Consider the following 20,088-nt stretch of genomic DNA (forward strand, 5'->3'; position numbering starts at 1 on the left):
TCACTTAAATACGAATTATGTAGCACTGATTACATACTATATGTACGTACGTATAATTCCACTAATGCTCTAATGCTACTATTATACAATTTATATGCCTGGGTTATTTATTGCTTCATTTACGGTTGGCTAGACGTGTATTATTCAAGATTATTTTTTTATAAAATATAAATATTATCAGGACACATGCCTAATGTTAAGACTCATAGTGTCTGTATAATGCCCATTAAAAAGCATCGCCAATATTAGTTAATAATAGTTCTGCATTGTACTGTCGCATTCCAGGATCTGCCTTTGTATATCCAGTTTCAAAAGACCGGCATAATTATTCAGGGGTAATCATCTCTCGTGAGTTAACACGTAATCTGGACACTAATCCAAATCCGTCGTATTTGGTTAAAAGTACTTCTTCAAGAATAAAAAAAAATACACTGTACTATTGAAGGACTGTCAACCAGAGATCACCATATCTAACCAATGACACAACTTCCTTTAAAAGTACAGACAACTAATAATTATCATTCATCTTTGACGCACGTGATCAAACAATGATGTCAACACAATGACCAGGAATACCTTTATCTTCAACTAATCGGTTATCGACATTGTGTTACTATAGGGACGGTAATTGATAACAAAGTTCCATTCTTATTTACACTGATAGAAAAAGGTCGACAAAAAGGTTTAGTCGAAAAAACATACTGAAAAGCGAACATTTGAACATCTTCACAAACTCATTCATAATACGTAAGATTGCATACCGTAGCATAATGTAGGATGCCATGGCTAAATGCCACAGGCCTGCAGAATCAGAGGGCCCTAAGTTAGGTATAATTGACTAAGTTTTTTATGTATTGGCAGCTAAGAAGGCAGCTAAAAATTTATATAGGTAGTGATTATTCATGTTAAGGAGTTCCTATTTGATTAATTTGCGATGGGCCCGGACGGTATAAGTTTCCGCATTACTATCAAAGTAGTTTTTTTTATTTGTAGTGTTCATAACCTAAGAAACGCAAGCGCTTGAAATTCAAGCCATTCCTTGACCTTATTAGTTCTTATAAAAAATGGAACTTGGCCTACTTCACGGTACAGTGGCATTCTGTAATATCATCCCAGTTTGTCGTTAGCTATTCTTATTAGCATTGAAATGGCAAGGACGTCTGCGCGTGACGATTGTTTACTTACATACTATAAAATAAACAATAAATCTTGTTATCACATCCAATAAGTACTTGAAGTTGCATTAAGGTTTTGGTCAAATACATGTCATTAATTTTAACAAATGTTTTGCGTTTAGTTTATTTCTTAGAATATTTTATAACCAAATGATACAGAGGCTCCAAATATTATAAAAATCAATATCGACTTAGCCACTTAGGAGTTATGGTGACAAAGACAAATACAAGACACACACGTTTACTTTATTTCACCTCAGTCGAGGGTTACCAAAAGACATGCAAATCCGCCTCTACCGAAAACATAATAGCGTTCTATTTCTTTGGTTCTCGATAAAATTAATTCAAAACATTGGCGCCATTCCTCAAATATAAAAATAAATTTGCAAATTGTGTACAAAATATCTATATTCCGTAGATTTAGAGTCCAAATATGGCGATCAGACAGGCGAGTCCAACTTGTTATTGTTTTCCGTTGATTACCCTTGAATTAATTTTAAAATAGAAGACGGGTGGGCGCTGTTTTGAATACTCGTCAGTATGCTTTGACAAATAATATTTTTTAATTTCTATTCACATTGTGGTAGGTCTCTCGTTTACGAGATTCCACCGCAATATCTACATCTGCAACCGAGTATAAAAATAATGATTTCTTATGTTTACGCGAATGTTAGACATTGAAATTAAACTAATTTTCCGGATTCTATCGCGGTTTTTTGTTTTTTATTTTTCTCCCGACGTTTCGAAGACTTTACAGCCTTCATGGTGACGGGGGGGATAAAAAACCGCAATAGAATCCGGAAAATTAGTTTAATTTCAACGAGTTTAAAAATACTGGGTAATATAAAAAGTAACATGTGATGTCTTGAGCGTAATGTTATGTCACGCAATGCTTTGTTTTTTTAAATCTTCACTTCAGGAGCTTGGTCGTTATTTTTCGACTATTTCTTTGTAATTCAAAGTTTCTGTATTTTCGTGTCCATTAATGGGTCGGTAACCATAAGGCAAACGACTTGTCTGTCTTATCATTCATTCGTATAAATAAATAACTTTCCACCTGTGTACTTGGTGCTCTATGGTAACGTAAAACAAACTGCTGCCTTAGTGTGTTGACAATAGGCGACACGAATAACGCAATGTCTACTGGGCCCTTATTCTGTATGATAGTGTAAACGCGTAACGCGGCCGTGTCATGTTATCTTCGAGAAATGTGCGTGGAATGGTATTCTGTAAGTCAAATGTCTATAGTCCTCAACATGACGCGTTGAGTTACGTGCTTGTTACACACTATCAAAATAACGTGCGGGATAGAGAATAAGGCCCCTGGATCGGTCAGTTTGACTTCCTGCGCCCGCGCTTCTGAGCCGCGATATCCGTTGATTTACGCTCTTACAAACACCAAACTAAGATCTTATCTTGAAAATTTATTAGATTATGCAATTTTAGATATCAAATTCCAGTTCTTGTAGTATTTATATTTAAATTTTATAACTTACGCCAAGAACGTAATATAACATTATCAACCTATAAATGTAGAGTTGTAATATTGTAAGATTGCTTTTCAGTACGAATATATTACAATTATTTACATGTTGGCTAAACCATATTATATTTTACATATATAGAAGAATAACAAAACATAATTAAAAGTAACGTATAAAAATAATACACCAAAAGTTTCAGAATAATTTTAAAAGATAAAAAAGTCCTCATATCTCATTTATGTGTCCATAATATTACATACACTTTAATCATTATGTTTCGAGAACCAATCAAAATTTGTTAGTATATATTATGGAACCAGTTTAGCCAATAGTATGTTTCAATAAGGAATAAACTACCATACGTGTTTTAATGATCAATTAAATTAAATATATTATAACAAGGACTTTGCGCCCCAATTAAACATTGGCATAAATATTTTTATAAGCCTTGCCTCGTAAAATCTTGGTCAAATATTTATTATTTTTATTCCTGAATAACATAAATCTAAATCCAGTCTCTACAATTAACTAAAACCTCCATTTAGAGTTATGTATAATGTCTCATAACAAAATTATCTTTAAAAAGATATTTGCATGATCCGAAAGACATGTGCATGCGTCAATAACTATTTGCATATGTTATGACTCTCATTATAATAGCTAACCTTCACGGGGACCCAAAAGGTGCTAGAATAACTACTTACGTAATTTTACGTTTATTCAAATAAATGCTTAATATGTATTATCATAAGAACAAAAATACATATTGTAATACACTAAAAGAAATATATCACTTATATGTGTGGGATATGAATATTCCATCCATTAAAATAATTTCTCCTTTTGACATTATATTTATCAATTTAGTTCTAATTTTATGACTGCTAAAATCATATAATTGTAGTAACTAATGTAAATTTAATAGTTTATCGTCTTCATTTATTATATTAACATAACCTATAAAGCGAATTATTAAAATATATTTAAAATATGCAAAAATGACAATATGCTAAAATGAAATTGTCATTTTCCCGCCATAAATCTTATAAACTAATCAATGACATACTAACCTCAGTAAACAAAACAAAGCACAACACTGAAACACAGAGCACAATTAATTGAACACTAACATCGTAGTTTACACGGACTTTTCTCGCGAAAAGTTTGTAAAACGTGTATCGATGGTGTATGGTTGATCGACCGAGAGGGACAGGACGACTATAGCGTGGAGTATGACATGGGCGCGGAAACCTTGCGCGCGCGCAGAGTGGGGACGGCGACTAACATGGAAAACTGCGTGGTCGCAAGCCTCGCTACCGTCGGCAGGTTACGCTACCGAGCGTTTAAGGGCATGCACGCATTCGGATTAATATGTTAATATGATACTTATTGGTTATAAAAATAATTTGTGGATGGATATGCTGACATGTGTTTTATTTAAAATAATTAAAGCATAGTTCTGTCTAAAGTGGTGGTTAAATATACATGTATATTTATTAGAAAAATAATTCATAGTAAAACATGTGTCAACAGATATTATAATATTGTTTTGTGTTTTGAGAAGACGTAAAATTCAATGTCATTTTTTATAGAATCTATGTTTTTACTATAAACATAATCTATGTACAAAACCATACTTTTTACATATTAACTCTCTTTACATCAACCTATAGAAATAACTGACCAATGGATATTTTATTTATCTCTATATTTCATTTACGTATACCTCAGCGGGTTTTACAAAAATCAACCTAAATTCTCAGAACTTATATGCTGTTAATACACGTACAGTTTATGTTCTAAGCCATGAATCATCTTCAATATTGTGAGGTTTATGGTGATTGTTATTCTAAGCACATTGTATACAGTTAGTTTACAGAGGCGTTTCATACACAATTAGGTAGATAAGTATCAACATTTTGTAAACATAACTAAACCGTGTATTACATCGTTACGTTTTGTGATTTTAGCTCATTATGTTTGGTTTATTATTTTTAATTTATGTAATTCTGATATTTTTTCAAGTATCTAGATTTGGCTCGCGACTCGCATGGAAGTTATTATTTATATATATATAAAAATGAATCCCTATTTCCCTTCGTCACGCCATCACGCGTGAACGGCTGGACCAATTTCACCATTTTTTTTGTCGTGTTTGTTATTATCAGGAGAAGGTTCTTCTGAAAGAAAAAAATCAAAAATCTCGCGGAATATTAGAAAATTTAAGAAAACTTAACGACAATAATTTAATTTTACATAACTGTCAGTTGTTTGAAATAAGTGTCAACGATTGACAGAATACGCGCTGCAAATTCATAGTTAAGATAGGACAACGTCTGTCGGGTCAACTAGTGCCATATAAATTTCATTGCTTTTCCTGTGAATCTAAAAATTTGTCAAACTGCATAACGACGGTTGAAAGGCTAATCGACTTAAGGCGATACCTCAAGGTCCATTTTCATACATTTTGTTTCGGCTTTAATCTGGGTAACTAAACAAGTATTGGCAAGTAAAGAATTTAAATTCACGTCTAGTCTACTTGTTTAGTTACCCAGATTAAAGCCGAAACAAAATGTATGAAAATGGACCTTGAGGTATCGCCTTTATTTTATTTTTTTTTTAATTAATTTAAAAAAAAATAGAAAATTCTTGCTAATTTTAAATAAGTATGAAACTAAGTGTCGCAAAAAATGGCTTTTAAGTCAATTAGCTTTCAACCGTTGATAAAGTTTAAACCAAATTTCTTTAGCGGTTGCTGCGTTTATAGTGCACGAAAACGAAACAACGTATTTATAACTTTCTGCTTTCATAGTATTAACATTGGGCCTTATAGGATTTAAAGTTTTCGATTTACTTTGATACGTGTATTTACTCCAAACGTAAATATTCAACACATTAGTTATAAGTTTAGTATATTAGTTCCTATTTTACAACGCCTCAGGAACCGGTTATACCCCTATATAAAACAACTAAAAATTATTATCAATTATCCCAACAGAACTATTTTCCAAGAAAAACCATTTGCTTAATGTAATATGTGTTAAAATCTTTTGACAGTGATCTTGACTGGTATGCGCCGTGCAGCACAAAAACTGCATCCTGCGTAATATTGCATTTAAAAGGTTAATACGAGGACTGCATGCTGATCATTATAATCAACGAATATGGTATAATAATAATATCAACCTGCTGAGCACGGGCCTCCTCTACTGCTGAGACGGTTTAAACCTTGGACTACCACGCTGGCCTACAGGTTGGCAGACTTTATATACCTTCCAAATTCTTATGAAGAACTACCCGGGTAAGGTTTCCTCGCCATGTTTTGGTTCACCGTTAAAGCAAGTAATAATTCAAAATAATACACACATACTTAACTTAAAAAAGCCAGAAGTGCGTGCCCTTGTGCGTGCGTGAACCTGAGAACATTCATCTCAGCAGTCCGCTTCTGTACCTACTAAGGTATCACTTACTAGGCTGTATAATATACTTAATAAGAAAAAATACCTATCTACCATAAAATAAATTTAAATTATATTAAACAAAAGTAAATCTCAAATTAAATAGCTCTATTTATATTTTAAAACATTTATATACGCTAACCGCAAACTTGGTTAAGAAAACAATTATCTACAGAATGCAACGAACAACTAATTGAATTATACTTGACAATACCAGTAATTTAATTTATGGTGACTACATAAAGTATTGACCTTGACTACATGCCTCGCCAAAGGAATGCCAACAGGAAAACATTATCAAACTTAGATCTAAAGTATCAGGAACGGAGTTGTTTACTCATACTTCCAGAAAAAGTGCGGCTCGCTGGGTTTTTATGTCGTTCTTTGAAAATGGACACTACCATTATAGTCAGTACACGCTGACATTATGACGTTATTATTTTAAGTACAGCTTGGACAGAATAAAAATGAATCTGACTATTATTATGGATAATCTGTACGATTTTACTTTAAGTATTTATAAATTTGTTGACATCCTAGTTTAATCTTATTTGGATTATGTGATTTATAGGTAAAAACTTTAGTCACACGTAAAATCAGATACAACTAAAGTATTTAATTTTTACCATCCCATTATTTACTATTTCATTTTTTTAAAGCAGTTAATATCTTGCATTCCAAATTTAATGATCATAATCTGTCATATATTATATAGTAGAATGTACGACGATATTATACCAAAAAATGTACCTATATGCCTGTATGTATACAAATAGGTACTTAATTTTGTTTCTTTCGGATTTATTCTATCTTTCTGACAAGGAATAATAAGCAGCACATCATTTTTATTCAAAGTTGGCGTTTTGAACTGTACGATTCTGCTAACCAGTTCGCCCTTTGCCAACTGCTTACGCGATCTTTATGTTAAGCCATGCTTAGAACTCTAATCCTCAGGGCAACGATTCTCAGTGTGTGATAATTTATTTTTGTATTTATTTTGTACATCCTTGATCTTTGAAAACATACAAGAAAGCAATATACATACACTTTTATTAAAATAATGGTACAAAATAATATTAAATGCAATATATAAAATCGACAATGATTACGTCGCATAGAATCTTACAACCTGTATATCAAACGCATACGGAGTCTAATTGATACAAAGTGCACAAGCCACAAACATAGAGGCATGTAGCGACGCTGTGGGTGGACCGGCCGCCGCTCTTATTTATCTCGCCGGCCCCAGATGCATGCCAATGACGCGTGGGCGGCATTTTGCATAAACATTACCATCGATGTCATAATCCTAGATATCGCCAACACAAAAATTGCTTCGGCGCAAAAATTACTGGCCATAAAAAACCTGTAACTATATCCGACGGCTTGTACACGGCCTTATTTTATTGTTACGTATATAGTTTGCATTTATAAGGAGGTTCGTTGTTCTGTCCATAGCTTTATCTAATAACTTGTCTGTTTTGTTTTTCCAGTTTTGTTACGGACTGCAAAAAGTATTGATTCTTATATGTTATGTAGATATGTGTTAACTTCATGTTAATTATTAGTTTCTTTTTGTTACTTAACATGTATTTAATAAAAAAAAAACGTACATATTACATCATACATAAATAGAAATCAATAAAAGAATTATACGAGTTGGAATAATAAAATTATTATATTCAAATGCCAATAACCGTCATCCATAATCGGACAAAGACTGATCGGTTTTCGATTAATCAAGGAAATAATTAATTATGTTTACACTTTGTATGCATAAATTTATTCCTACACCAATAAATAATTAAAAAAAAAGTTCACGCCTACAATATTCTATTTTCGAAATCGTTCAAAACATAACCGCCAAACCAACACACAGAATAACAACATTCGAAAATCAAAATTCAAATAGCCGCGTAGTACATAAACTACGACACCGTACAGTACAGGATGAGAATCACTGAGTCAGCGAGATCGTTTTGCCACGGTCCCTTTATGAGCGCTGCAAATGGACATCGGGCCATATCTTGATGAGCTGTAGCCAAGCGATAAGCTTGAGAAAACATTTGCAATTTAAACATGCACATGTATATTTCCTTGCAAATTATAGGAACAGCTCTCTCTATATGGAAGCCCGACGTATACTGCGCCAAGTGATAAGAAAACACGAACCTTATTAAATAAATATGTAAGTGTGTAAAATAGAATTGCGGAGGATTTGTGTAAGCTATATAAATAAATTTAATCACATCAAGCTGATTTCTAAAATGAAATAATGTCAGTAAGGTAAGTATTATGTGTCTTCATATTAACAAACTTCACACACCCTCAAAATGCTTATAAAGAACTTCTCAAGTACAAAGGTTTCCTCGCGATGTTTTCTTTCACCGTTAAAGCAAGCGATAATTCACAAAGAATACTCACATAACTTTAAAAAGTCAGAGATGCGTGCCCTTATGTACCGCATTAGGCCAGCGCGGTAGACAAGGACCTAATCCCCTCAGTAATAGCAGAGGTCTGTGCCTGGCAGCGGCATAATATATAACTTAGGTGTTATTATTATATTCTGTTAGTTTTGTCATAACTTTAGAAAAATATTATTATTATTTATTAAGTAATACTCGTATACATTACACCAATACAATAATCAATTATCAAACGCGATCCCAAACGCGTATGAACTTTCAAAATCCCGTCGGAACAGTGAGTATTTACTGTCTTAAATGAAAGAAATGGGGATTGAGCCGAGATGTTGTGGGCCTTTCATTAATCACTGGTCATAAATACAACAAAGCTACTCACGTAATTTTTTGTAAGGCAAAGGTAACCTCCATAGAACCTGTCTATTTAATAAAACAGTGTGGCTTCAACAGACAAAAAAATGTATCAAGTTCTGTAAAATAACAATATACCGAATTTATTGCAATGAATATTATTTATAGAGGCTATTATAAACTAGTTTTTGGTGTTTGAACAAAATAAGTAAATAATTATTAATTCTTCTACTGAGAAGTTCTCTATAGAAATTTTGAGGGTGTGTGAAGTCTACCAATCCGCACTAGGCCAGCGTGGTGGACTAAGGCCTTATTCCTCTCAGTGGTAGAGAAAGCCCGTGCCCAGCAGTGGGACAGTATATAATGCAGGGCTGGTATTATTATTTCACTGACTAGTTATTAATATCAGGGGAAATATACATTATGTCATATGAATTAGTTATGGAATTGCGTCATGCGTAACCACTTTGATACAAAAAAAGTAAACACAACACCTAAAATATGTTATACTCGTAAAGAATATTTTCATTTCGCTGTTTAGCTTTACTTAACATTTCTGCAAAACTGAAAATTTTAAAGTACGGAAGTATACGCGACTGTACGTTACTGCAGAAATATTACAAATAAACTGCAAGGCACACAAAAGGCAGGGCGCTTCTGACTTCCTAATGACCGTCATACATATGTGCATAATTTTACGCAAACCATACGATTCGCTAATACTTGAACAGTTCCGAGCACTTCCTTAAACACTTATTGTGTACTAGCTTTTGCTCGCGGCTTCGCCCGCGTCAAGGAGTTTTCCGGGATAAAAGTCCATTGTATGATAAAAGTCTTGCTATATATTTTCCCGGTACTGATAGGTTCAAACTAATTTTATCCCCATAGGGGTTGAAATTATCAAAATCCTATTTAAGCGAACGTCTTCATCATGGTAGCTCCAATCTTTAATTTCAGTTCAATCAGTCGAAAATCTAAGAAGATTTATACAAACTTTCATCCCCTGTTTTATCCCCGTAGGGGTGGAATTTATCAAAATCCTTTCTTAGCGGATGCCTACGTCATAACATCTACCTGCATGCCAAATTGCAGCTCGATCCGTCCAGTGGTTTGGGCTGTGCGTTGATAGATCACTATGTCAGTCAGTCACCTTTGAGTTATATATATTTAGATATATGTACATTGTACATTTGTAAACAGCACGTAATACTCGAAATATATGAAAAAAATCTACTACTAACTACTAACTAACTACTAATCTACGTGCGCGACATTACACCACTGCAAGGTATGGTAAGCGGAGTAGCATTCAGAGTGTCGACTGACGAGAGCTGATTACCCTTCGGCAGTTGACACAATTATGCCGGCCTGTTGGAACAGGATGTAAACAGGCTGATCCCGGAACACGATGTATGCACAATGCTGTAGCAGAAATAGCCTGCGATGATAAATCGGTCCGGTGGTAAATCCACATACAAAACATTGCGTACGAGAGCCCTACCATATTAAAACACGGTATAATAACAATCATGATAAAATGTATACTTTTAATATATTATTTTATTTCAAACCATCAGCTGGAGAATATGATTATATTGCTAAGGTTAACCAACAATAGCCACGTATAAACATCAAGCGCGATCGTTATCATATCGACATCCATTTAGTGCCATTAGAAATGCCAATACGAAGTAGCTTCAGGCCAAATATTCTTTTGTAACTTAAACGCTGCGTAATGGGCGACTACCGACGATTACGATGGTATACAAATGTTTGATCAGGTGATGAAAGCAGACGAAGCATAATAACTGATCGTAACTGTCGGTTTTATACTCAAGAATGATACGCGGAGAAGTGAAATTTATAAATTGCGACATTAAAATATTTATTAACGTTTTTATGGCCTCCTTGGTCTGTTATTGCTAAATTATATGTGCTGTGGGTTCGGTTCCCAGGTCGTGTATCGCTTTGTCTAATAACTTCTTATAACAAAGGCCTGAGATCGTTCAAGAGGCGGCTTTAAGTTTATAGCATAAAATAAAACATAAACATATTAAAAATGTCAAATCGTTCGCTGTTATATTTAGGGCTGATTTTTCAATCAACAGATAAACGTTATCCATCCAATAAATTATAACATGACTGAATATAAAAGTGAAATAAATTGACACCTTTATTTATAATAGAACTATCATTTTTAATTCGTTTGAGTTGTACTTTACCAAATATTTTTTATCCGATGATTAAAAAATTAGCCCCCAGTCGGATTATAATTTATTTGAGGAATATATTCCATCTGACGATCGAAATATCGCTCTTAGAAGGAATATTCGTAGCAGATAATACCAATTCCATATAAATAATTAAACATGGCGTAATGACAAATATTTAAAGCAAACACATCAATTCAATAGAAGGAGCGTAATTAACAATGACGCCCTTTAATCATAACATTATATGATGTAAATCGTAATCTTTTCAGCCAAGCCGTTGAATATAATGACTATAATCAGTGCTTTCCTGTCTTGTTAGCAGTTAAATTAACGTGTAATTCATAGCGTATACGTGCGTATTCCAACATGTGTTAGGACTTTGTAAAACGTGGCCGAGGAGCTGCTGAGAACCATTATAAAGCGAAAATAGCTGGAGAAAGATGTGTAAGAGGGAGGAGAGAGGAAAAAGAAAAGAAAAAGGGCTGTAGGAGGGAAAAGAGTATATAGGAGAGTAGGCCGGAATATAAACAGTTAAAGAACTATTCTGACTAACCATGAACAAGGAAAGGTTCAAGGAACTTACTGCTAACCTTCAGTCACGAAGTTCCTCCTAAAGAAGCAAACGTGGCCAGTGGTCTTTTCACGTACTATATTATATTGAAAAATACCGTGTTTGCAATATACAAACTAGTTTTTTTTATCATTTTCGTATATACCTTCGTAAGTAAAAGTCAACAACCCAATTAATCGGATATTAATCCTTCCAGTTTTTAACATATGCATACTTTTTGCAAATGCTAAAATTAGAGCCAAATTGCAGCTTCATTTGTATCAGTATATTTTGGGGCAGGCAGGTATCTTTAAAAAGGTTGGGACCCAAAAAGTTTACAACATTATCGTATGAGAGAAAACAATTAGTTTTAATCGATTGCATTTGGTTATGGTTTGGTGTTTGGAATTAAAGTACCAATAAATAATTAAATAATTTTGGAGAAAATGAATCTTTATTTATGAATTTGGAACGGTTAATTTTAAATTATATTATTTAAGAATTACGATCTCAATATCAAATATTTGTTATGTGTAATATAAAATGCAAGCAATCGCACTTAGCAAAATCAACCTCTATTTCAAAGTTATTGTCCTAGCTTCTTTACCAAACAAACTAAATATTTGGATAACAACAAAAAACAAACATTATTTCATTCACTACATAAAGAATTCATGCAATGGAGAAAAAACTATTTGCACTTAATCTTTATGAATAACTCTGCCCCAAAAAATGTAGTCCAACGGACTGCCAAAACGAATATCCGCAAGTTCAAAAGCCAAGGGCACACCGCTCTAACTTTTCTAAAGTTATGTGTACATTCTTTATGAATTATCGGTTGCTTTAACACTAATCTCTTTAAGATGAATAAAAACATTGAGGAAACCTGCATATCTGAGAAGTTGTCTAAAAAATATTTTCAGGATAAGTGAAGTCCGCCAGTCCACGCAAGGCCAGCGTGATGGACTAAGGCCTATCCCCCTTTTAGTACTAGTGGAGGCCCGATCCTTGTAGTGAGACAGTTTATAATAGAGCAGCTCTGTATATTATATTATTATGAATAAGGTACAGCTCAGGTATTAAATAAAAAATCGTTCAAGAAAATAAATATCTTAACGACGTTTATATAACGGAGTATACCATGTGTCACATAAATCTGTCATCAATTAAAATGCCAGCAACATAATTTAAATTAAAGCATTTTTCATTCTGATTAGGAATTTTAAAACAAATGTATACAAAAAATATACTTATTAATATCTTTTGTTAATTTAATGAAGATTTTAATACGGTACAATTGTTTGATTATTTAAATATCCTGCTCGGTGGATGAATTCTTAATTATAAAATTAGATGATATTATGAATATATTATGATATATTATGATATATTATATTTATAAAATTAATGTATTTTTTTCTGATGAATAAACTGCTACGCAAACGTGCAAACTTTAATCTGACATCACCAATAACAGTTGCACTGGCAACACCACCGAGTCAAACCTACTTTTTAAATATTAACCAAAGTTTATTAATACTGTTGTTTCAAATGTTTGACCGCTAATTTTCACACCTATACATTATATTTACGTACAAAAAGCAGGAAGTGTTAATTACTTACACCTCATTTGCTATGCTTTTTACGCGGTTAATTCTTTTGTCTACGTGAGATTACTATGATTCAGCATAGTTCACTTCGTAAAAGAAATATTGGAAGCAGCCAATACAAGTAATCTTTATCAAATTGTAAGATTAAGTATTAATTACGTCATAAAAAATATTTATTACCTATACACACATGCATATACTTATTATGTTTTTGAGTGAACAATTGGTATGTTCTAAATTTAATAGATAAATTAGGTACAGCAAATTAGGGGACGAATATGTTTGTAGACTTTGTAAATGTGTGCTCTAAGTATTTATTAATAAGTATTTAGATTTCGAACATAAAATATTTAATGTAGACTCGTAAAGTAATTTAAATTAGATAGAATTATAATCTATTATTATGACTGTCTCGGTTGCATAGTATTACGGTTTTAACAAAACTCGTCAGCCGGAAAAATTTAATATTAAACTCTTTTATACATACTAAGTATAGGTATCGTGGCCTCGGTGTCTGGGTTGCATTACGCTACGACTGCATTGCTGAGGGCTCGGGTTCGATCCCAGGTCGGGCAGTGATATTGGATTTTGTACTCAGTATCAGCCCGGAGTCTGGAATTTATGTCCGATACGGCGACAGGCTCGCCTCTTATCACATCATTGGACGGAATACATAAGGCAGGAAGTGCGTGCACCAGTTGCACCTCTGCTTACTCTTTCGGGGATAAAGGCGTGAGTATGTGTGAAAAATTATAACCCTTTCCTTCATACGATGTTTATGTTCACGTATTTTACTGGTTTAAGCCTTAAATCTAAATTAAAGATACAATGGAATGCACACCTTAAACTTATCAAGAATACTTGCTTACTTTTGAATTAATTTAAACCCTCAAACAAATGTTACAGATTGCAAAGCAGTCAACCCTTGTTTTATTTATTGCGGTTTTTCCACTGCCTTATCAAATACATAGTTCAATACGTTTTTTATAGTAATAAAATCCTTAAAGCAATAAAATTTACTTAACGTAGGGGTTTAAAAGTGATTTTATATAAACTGTTACACCATTTAGACGGGTTTACTAACGTTTAGGCAGTTTATATTCAATAATATGATTTTATGGGCGCCCAATTTAGGGCACTCATTTAAATTCCTTGCTAAACGTTAATGTCCTTTTTATATCGACGCCATTTGTGGGCGCAATTGTATTCGAAATAGGCTCATATTTATCTGTTTACGTTTAAATAATAATTTGTTCTTTTCATTATTTGAAAAAGATATGTTAAAAACATATTTCAACATAAAAAACACAATACAATACCTATATTTCAACAAAGCAGTCAAAGTAATTCGAAAAATCATATATAAATCTTTAAGTAAAATTACAATATAAATTTAATTTTAAGAATGAACAAAAAATATAAATTAATTGAATATGATGTAGCGTAATGTTCTGATGTTAATAAAAACGAACTAAAATAATATCTTGATAACCAGGTTTTGCATATCCATATTCGTCAGGCTGTATGTAGCTAATAGCTATGCCTTCTTAAATCATTTTTGCAGCCTACGCATGAAACATGGTGGCATGCAAAATGTATTACAAGCAACTAGTATGTCTCACTATTAAAATTATGAGGACATGACATCATTCTGATCAAATCTTCTAAGTCAATAATTGTATTAGGTACTCTAAAAATATCTGAAGACGTCTAAACTTTACGTAGTCACTGTAATAAGTTTTGGTTGTATTTAATCACCTTGCAATTGCTGTTAACGATTTCACATTTGAATAATACGTAAAGTTTTACATTTTTCACCTGCCAGAAAGTCTGCCTTCGATTACGAAAAATAAATGAAAAAGACAAAACAAATGTTTGTGGTATCTAAAAAGAATATAGTACGTCTATCGAACCGAAAATAACTTGTAGTTTCAAATATTCGCACACGGACTCAGTTTGGATCCAATCACAAACATGACTAGACTTTTGAGTTATTAATATTTTTATCACAGGGGTATATTATTTTTGGGTGATGAATAGAAAAAGACGATAATCAAAATAAAAACAAGGCTGTTTAAGCAAATTTTAATCTCTCAAAACTATATACCAAACCCAGTTACAATATAAATATTCGTGCATGTAAATGAACAATATAATTATCCTACTCTTACATATATATTGGTAACTTTTCCATAATAAGCCCTCACACCAGAGTCCATTATTTCTTGCCCTGCAGACTGCAGTGTACCGCAGTTACACCACCATCAATCGCTCGTCAGACTCTCATTTCATATTCAACAGGGTGCATTACGTACAAATTAACTTCGCCTTTACTCTAATCAAGTCATTATAGTCGCTGCTAAAGATTAGATGCCGTAGGCTAAAATCTTACACTGTACAAAATAAATTGTTGCGATCCTAAATAATAATAGTAATAGATTTGAGACAAAATTAATTTATTGAATAAAGTTGATGTTTAAATAATTTAGCGTTTACATCATTCGGTAGTTTCGTTAATTATTCTTTAAAAAAAACCTTAACTAGCGGCTCTCTTCATGTGATTGTTTTTTAATTGAAATAATAGTCTTCTTTCAATATAAAGATAACAATAGTTAATATGTATAATGTTTTTTTAATATTGATTTTTGTATTTAACTAGGATGAATTTTTCAGAATTCAAGTAATATTGAAACTACTTGTATAAATAATAATTTCGTCTAAGGCTCAATGCCGTAAATTATACGACCTCGTAATTAACCATACACGAATTCAATCACTGATTCAATGTTATATATAAAACAAATTAATACTAATAATCAAGGTAAAAAAATAAATAACACGACGTAATTATGAATTTGTAAATTTAATACGTAATTTAACAGATAACTAAGACAGATAAGGTCAATGGCGCGTGCCAAAAAAAGCGTCCACGCGTGGGCACAACGCGAGATAACTTGGCTAAGAACTTAGTGTGGGCTGCCTTTGTGTGCAAATTCTGAAGACCACGTACTATGACAGGTAAAAACACTGAGTTATTAGACTTATTAGTCACCATAGGTTAGTCATGCTAGAAATGTCGATACGTCATATAATGTACATTTCTACACTTGCATCTTCATTATGTTGATCTTCCGGTTCTAATTAACACTTCCGTCACATCTAAATCTATGCTAATAGCTAGAGTTTATTTGTTTGCACGTGCTAATCTCAGGAACTACTAAATTCGTATTGATTTTTTTTTCACTAATAGGCTACTTTACTGTTATAGTCTTCTTTTATCCCGGGCAAATATTTATTCCGAAATAAAAACTGCGCAGGATGAGCCCCAGACAAAAGCTAGGTATCGATAAAATCTGAATTTTTGCATTCTCATTATAGTAATGTCTAAGGAGATTTATGGTTACTGTTTATTCACAATAAAATAGTGAGAGTTTATTCTCGTTTGTTATTTTGTTATTCGTTTAACTCTCAAAAATTTAACAGACAAAAAAACTTTTAATGAAATCTTGAGCAAGACGTCCGACGTCATTTACCTTCAATGAAATGTTCAAAAGATTATTTTTTCTTTACACATTCGCATGTCAAGGCAAAACTATGTCTAGTTATTTCGAGATCACGTAACACATGACATGCTTAACATAATCACATGGAAATAGCTTAAATTTTTATAAACATGCCGAATAATGTAAATATTTTTAAACAATTACTCTTCAACGTGATTTCGTGGAGGCACTCCTTTCCATCCGCACGTTTATAACGATGTTTTGCAAATAGATTTTCATTTCGTGATATTGTATGGAATAGTTTCTTATTTCTTTTATTTTTTTACGGGGACTCGTGACAACGTCTACGGAAAGTACCAGATGATAATTCATGACTGCTTCGTTGGCGTAGTTGTACTATATGCGCAATACGGCAACGCTCTGAGGTCCTGCATTCGTATCCCTGGTCGGGCAGTGATATTGAATTATTCTACCCAGTATCAGCCCGAAGTCTCGAAATTGTGTACGACATGGATAGGCTCGCCCTCTATCACATCATGGGACGGAACACACTTGGCGAAAAGTGGGTTGCGCATCTGCATACCCTCTTCGGTGATAAATGCGTGATGTGTGTGATAATTTATGGTTGAAGATACTTTGATGTTAGGTTGATCGAAAAGAGTAAATCTAATTAAATATAATCTATTTACAAAATCCACTTTGTCTTTTAACGGTTATATATTTGAAATAAAAACTAAAAACTATTTAAACGGATTTTATCGCGGTTTTTTATATTATTATTTTCTCCATTCTTCATTCATTCTCTTCATTCTGCGTAGATCGGACCGCCAACAGATAAAAATTTTAAAAAGTTGTATATTAGAAAAATGTAGGTAGATATTGTAACTTTGACTTTGCGGATGAACAACACCTCAGTCCCCCCCGTGACCATGAAGGCTGCAAAGTCTTCGAAACGTCGGGAGAAAATATTAGACCGATCATGACGTACGCGTCCCCCGTATTCGCGCATATACCGCCTGCTCGACTTAAGTGTCTGCAGGTGTTGCAAAACAAATTTCTCAGACGTGCACTCGGTGCCCCGTGGTACGTTCGCAATAGCAACCTCCACGTGGACACCGATATGCCGACCATCAGGCACTTTATGCACATGGCCAGCAGACGCTATTTCGATAAGGCGGTCAATCACCCGAACCCGTTAGTCCGATTAAATTCAAAATACACTCCATTCGACCGCGCGAAATGGAGAAGACCGCGTTCAGTTCTGTCAGATCCAGAGGACGATATAACTCAGGCAATACGTAGAAAGCACGAGCTGCTTAAAAAGCTCAAACACTCTACACGACCGCTGCTCCGTCCTCGCCGTCGAGGACCTCGCCGCGTCCCCCGTCCTCCCGACCCTCCTGATAATTCCGGCCCGGACGCCGATGTAACCATGTTAGATTGTTAGGTCGTTCTTTCGCTCCTCTCGCGTTTCCATAATCGCTGATGTCCCCAAAAACATCCTCTCTCAGTGGCCGTCCTGAGCCGAGGTCGTGTCCCTTTAGAGGGTCGCCCTCAGCATGGTCACTTAAGGGCTCGCAGTGCCTAAAGCACGCACCCGCAAGACCGGTGTGTTTGTATAAGCCGACCCTTGTCAGGCTAACAAACGTAAGTCAGCATCTAAAAGGGAGAAAATAATAATATAAAAAACCGCGATAAAATCCGTTTAAATAGTTTTTAGTTTTTATTTCAATGTCTAACATTCGCGTAAACATAAGAAATGGTTATATATTTGATTTTCGAATTATACAAAAAATGTAGAATTTTAACTTATATTATATTATTGAACAGTAATTTATAATAATTGATAATTTCGATATCCTATAATTTATTTAAAAGCTTATAATCCTCTATGGAATATTCAATAATTGGTAAAAAATTTATGGTGTCACTGTACTTTTCCTCATATAACAATTAGACCCACAAACCCAGCGTCAATATCATAGAATACAAGCAGAAACATTTCAAAGAGCAATAAAATTACATAAATGGCGTGAGATTGAAGTAGCAGTTATGATCGCGATTATGTTACAATTTATTGCTTGTGGCTCACACCACCACCAAGTTTATGGTCAGGTGCATTGTATGAGGATCCACATCACGAAGATTGGGCATAAGTAGATCTTTTACGCTCTTCAGCTGTTACGATGCTATTGAAGATAAAATGATGTCTATTAGTTTGGAGTGACATCGTTAATCTGCTATGAATCTTGATTTAAGGCTTACAATATGTGGTTTTTCTGTATGAAAAGTATTTGTTTTTAATTACTGAAAGATCGAATAAACTATTTGAGCGCGTGGGAGTAAGAATCATGGCTGTCTATAAACAAAAAACTACTGCCGTCACCTAGAACCCTGTCCAAAAACCCTGCAGGCAATGAATAACGCTTGTACGACATTTTCACACACTTTCTGTAACACATGATAAGCCACATAATACTATGAAATTACTATAAAGTCCCTCAAACCCAAACATAACAATAGATAATACGTATTATCTACCTAGACAGCCTGTTATATACGAGCACCTAACCTAGTTTATACCTAATTCGCTTTTATTCGCTTCGCTCATGAAACTTTTCCGGGATAAAAATCCCGCTGTATATTTTCCCGGGATAAAAAAGCCTATGTCCTTCCCAGGAGCTGAAACTATCTCCATACCAAACTTCATCGAAATCCGTTGTCTTTTTTGAGTTTAATACGTTCAGACATATAGACAGACGCCTCAGGGTTGTACAACATGTAAAGATGTGGCTGTAACCTCATTTCTAGTTACATCATTTGAAGAAAGTTCTTGAAAAAACACGAAGGCTCATTTGTCTGCCTGTTCTTCAATACAAATGCGAGTGTTAATCTTCTCTTGTTAATTAATAATTGGCGCGTGTCTTCCCTTAATTGCCTATTCACTGATTAATTAACAATGTTGAATTTATAATTGGTGTTTATTTCAAAAGAATTGTATATTATTATGTCTTAGTCATTAGTGACTTCCTCTTTTTGTTCCTATTACGTGATTTGTATGACTATGACATATACTGTCTATTCTGTCATACATTTGCAAAACACTAACATTATGAGTAATGGTCATTATCAATCTTTTGTATAATTGCAACTACAAGTAATTTTTCCGGATTAAATTCTTTACTAAATGGAAAATGCAATTTTTTTAATAGTAGGTAGCTAAGATCCCAAATCATGTATGTTTCAACAAAGATGTTTCCCAAAAATTTTTATTGTTTTTTTTTTTCAGATAAAACTTTAGATAATCGCTAAACAAATATG

The 20,088-nt window shown here is 33.6% G+C and overlaps 1 protein-coding gene across 1 annotated transcript in view; it reads right to left on the reverse strand.

Moving 5' to 3' along the window:
• Positions 1-3,945, reverse strand: part of LOC115456135 (serine/arginine repetitive matrix protein 2) — a 127,503-nt gene extending 123,558 nt beyond the window's left edge. The window contains exon 1 of the mRNA XM_030185048.1: positions 3,730-3,945. The gene's annotated coding sequence lies outside the window, so the exon portion shown is untranslated. The remainder of the gene's footprint in view (positions 1-3,729) is intronic.
• Positions 3,946-20,088: the final 16,143 nt, after the last annotated feature.

The sequence above is a fragment of the Manduca sexta genome, chromosome 14 (assembly GCF_014839805.1).
Source record: "Manduca sexta isolate Smith_Timp_Sample1 chromosome 14, JHU_Msex_v1.0, whole genome shotgun sequence".
Taxonomy (NCBI): Eukaryota; Metazoa; Arthropoda; class Insecta; order Lepidoptera; family Sphingidae; genus Manduca; species Manduca sexta.